The sequence below is a fragment of the Cygnus olor genome, chromosome 3, assembly GCF_009769625.2.
Source record: "Cygnus olor isolate bCygOlo1 chromosome 3, bCygOlo1.pri.v2, whole genome shotgun sequence".
Lineage (NCBI taxonomy): Eukaryota > Metazoa > Chordata > Aves > Anseriformes > Anatidae > Cygnus > Cygnus olor.
In genome coordinates, this window is record NC_049171.1 from 93,638,206 (window position 1) to 93,642,166 (window position 3,961).

A 3,961-nucleotide genomic window follows, 5' to 3' on the forward strand; every position below is an offset into this window, starting at 1 on the left:
GAAATACTTAGCTCTAATTAGAAATCGTAACCTAGCAATGAAAACTTGAAGAAACAAATTGCGGGGGGAGGAGAGGACAGCCTTTAAACGCGGCAGCGATGAAAGTAGCAGTGATGTGTACAGAAGCTGACATATTAGCAACAAGCAGCAACTTTGAAATGATTGACATATCATTAAAGCCATCAGGTTGATTTTAATAATTCTTCTTCTACAAAAAAATAGCGCGGAGCCTCCTAGACAAGTTATTTATTTATCAGAGCAAGAAACCAGGGAGAAACATAATTAGACCGGGGGATTAAAAAAAAAAAAAAAAAAAAAAAGGGAAGGCGTGGGTAAATTTGCCGCCGGTTTTAACAAATAAAGGTCCAAAAAAGCAGCGACCATCAAGCCCAGGGCTTCTCTGGGAGATGGAGTTGTCAGGGCTAGATGCCTTCTCGCCCGAGTGTGCCTTCCCAAGGTAAACAACCACACAGTTGCCTCAACTTTCTCCTTTAGTACAAAGTTCCTGGTGCGACGGAAAATTTGAATATTTTATCAGTCTCTTGTAGTGACCCTCATTAGGTGGGCATCCTGCTAAGGCCCCGGCGTTGCAAGAAAGCTGCCCAATCAGAACATTTGCACGCCTTGTTAGCGATGGTTAATGAAGCTTCCCCGTGCACTCAAAGAAAGGCCCCCTCCATGTAGATTTACCTTATGTCAACTCGTTACTTCTAATGAATCGCATCAAAATTCTTCCCTGAATGGGGCCGAGGCGCCCGGACCGGGATCCCCTCCCCTCCCGGAGAAGCCCACCCCTGCCACCGCGGCTCGGCCGCCGTGCACGCTGGCGGAGCAGCCGGGACCGAGGTGACCGGGCGCAGGGTGGCGGCGGCGAGAGGGGCGCGGGGCCGCGGGAGGGGGCGCGGCCGGCGGCGGGGGCTCCCCGGGGGGGCGCAGCCCGGCCCCCGCTCCCCGGTTCCCGGCGAGGGCAGCGGCTGCGGAGGCTTCGCCGCTGGCAGGTAGACGTTTGCTCCTCGCCTGTAATTTCCACCCTCCCCGCCACCCCCACCTCCCCGTCCCTCCGGGCTAGCATTTTAAAATCAATTAGTATTTTCAATTCTTGAGGTGAATTATTCAAACAAATGTTTGGGAGACCCTGAGGGAGAATTTGGCCGTGACAAAAGGTTTGATTAGCTTTATTTCCCCCCAAAAGCAACAAAGGCGCAGGGCTGCGAGAACAATCCGCTACATCAGGGCATGTTCAATTAAATGAAAGTCATTAGCTTCGCCGTGAAAGCACTACCTTTAAAATCAGATGGGGCGGGTGGGGAGGGGGGGGGGGCTCTGATAATTGTGGCAGGAGGATTTAACACCCCCCTCCCCCTAGACACACAAAGCCCTCCAAAAAGAAGAGGAAGGGGGGGGCGACCACGCAACACTTCACCCTTTGGAAATTTGTGCTCAGTCTAAACAATAGGAAGCCCATAATGCAGATTATAACACTCACTGACTCGAATCCATTATCTGCCCTCCACACTGTCTATATATTGATTTCCATATACTTTCTATTGCTCTCAATGACTGAGCAAAGCTCCAGTTAAGAGCCCGCGACACCCAGGAGCGCTGCTTGAACTCCATCTCACCATTACGAGCCGGAGCCGGTTGTAAACACGAAACGCTCCCACTTCCCCGCGGCAGCCGTGAACAAGCACACCACGCACAAACACCCAGCCAAGCGGCCGCTGCCTGGGCCCCCCCGAAACCCCCCCTCCCCGCCGGTGCCGGCCGCCGGCCGCCCCTCGGAGAGAAACCCCGCGGCCGGTGCCCGGCGTGCGCCCGTCCCGAGCGCGCCCGAGCCGTGGGAAGGGATGGGAGAGGATGGGAAGGGAGAGGAGGGGAAGGGAAAGGAAAGAATGGGAAGGGGTCTCCATCCCCCGGGGGGGGCAGAGCCAGGGAGCTGGGCTCCCTGCCTGTGGCCCTCCGCCCGCAGCCCCTGTGCCCGGGCGGAGCCGGCAGCCCCGAGGTCTCGGTGAGGGCTGGAGGTCGTGGCTGCAGCTCTGAGAACCCGCAGAGCTGAACTTTTTTTTCGAGGCAGCATCCTCTCCGGACGGTAAGTTGGATATTTGGCTTAAGATCGCGTCCTCCCCGTCTCTCTCGGTGTGCGCCTGTGTGCGTGAGGGAGAGGGCGAGAGCTCAGCTGAAAGGGATGGGAAAAGAAGAAGAAAGCAGCGCACCCAGAGCTCAGCCTGAATTTGGGGAAAGGGCTGTGTGCGCGGAGCGGGAGGCCGCGGCCCCCAGCCCCGGTGGCGCAGCCCAGGGCTCTGCCTCCCCGCTCCTCCTGCCCGGGCACTGCGCCGGGCTGGGGCCGCTGTCCGGGGGCTGAGCGCGGCCGGAGAGGGGCAGAAATTTGGGAGAAGCTGTGTTTGGGGGAGGGGGAGGCACAGCGGGAGCCCCGCTGCTCTACGGACCCTGCGTAACCCGCTCCGGTCCCGCCTAGATCGGGGAGATCCAGGAGAGCGTCTTGATGTTCACACCTCCCTCCCCCTTCGTTTGCTTTAATGAAGGTTGATAATTTGTTTCGAGGCAGTGAGCTGGACTGATAAGTCCTCCCCAGCTAATATGCTAAAGTTTAAATATCAGCAGGTGCAAATTCGCTCTGTTAAGGCTACAAAAATAATGCCTAAATTCAAGAGCACGAGAAGTTGGCCTTTGTATTGTGATTTAGAAAAGGCAAATTGCACTATACATGGCCAACTGTTTACAAAAAAAAAAAAAAAAATCCCAACCCCCTAAAAGTACTAAATTCTTCTTAATGATGCCGAAGGTGAAGTTGTTTCATATTGGACAAAATGGGCATTATTCTTTGTCATGTAAATTACCGTTCACTTGACCTCAGGTTAGAGGATAATGTTCATTCGTAGTTCACACTAAAACTTATTTAAATCAGAGAGCTGAAGAATCATTTCACGAAATCCACCTAAGAAAGTGAAGACGACTTAGAGATCTTCATTCAGAAAACATGAGTTAGGAACATGTACTTAAAAAAAAAAAAAAAAAGTGTTTTCTGCGAAACCCCAAGATTAGGAGTTTTTTTTTTTTTCTTCCTTAAAAAAGTTATGCTCCCTGGATTTCACGAGAAATGTGTATATAATTTCACATAACAAGATTAAAAGAAAGGAAAAGATATGAATCAAAGGAGCTATAGATACACAAAAGACCTCCAAGTAACAATTACTGTAATACATATTTTAAAATAGGAAAAGAAATGAAAAGATATTTAACAATTGCGTAAAACAGAAATGAAGGTTTGATAAAGAAGATGCAGCTTGCGGTGCTATTTCATTCGATAAATATACTTGTGGCGTGGAGTGACAGGATATGTTATTTTGACACAAAATGAAAGCGTTACTGCAGATATAGAGACATAGATATACATGAAGACAGCTGTATACACTCATTTATAAATTAGTGGGTGCACGTGGAATGAAATCTGAGTGTCTGTACTTTCCCAAGCAAAGCTGAAAAATATCCCATAGGTGAGGCGCTGGACTGAGGTAAGTTTAATATTTAAGTGCGAGAGATTATTGGAAATCAAATAAAAATTCGACACGCATTGACCCATTAGAGGATTTAGCGGTGAGGAGGGAGAGATTTTCCAGGGCTTTTGTCGCTAATGTTTCAATGCTGGGCGCTAACTTTAAGAAAAGTGTCAGTAGAATAACAAATTGAGGGCATGAAAGGCCACGGAGAGAAAGCAGGCAAGGATGCTCTTGACTTCTTAGCAGTTGCTTAGAAAGGATCTCGAGCTTAATATGAGGACTCAATCAACGCAGAGCACAAAGCTGGGGAGAGGGGGAGAAGAAAGTTGGGCTCAGCACGTGCAGTTTGGGCAAGCCGCTTGAGTGAGCACTGAAGAAGGGAGGCACTGCGAGGCGCGGAGCCCCGCCGGCTGCACCCTCTGCCTCCCGCTCCCGGCACGGGG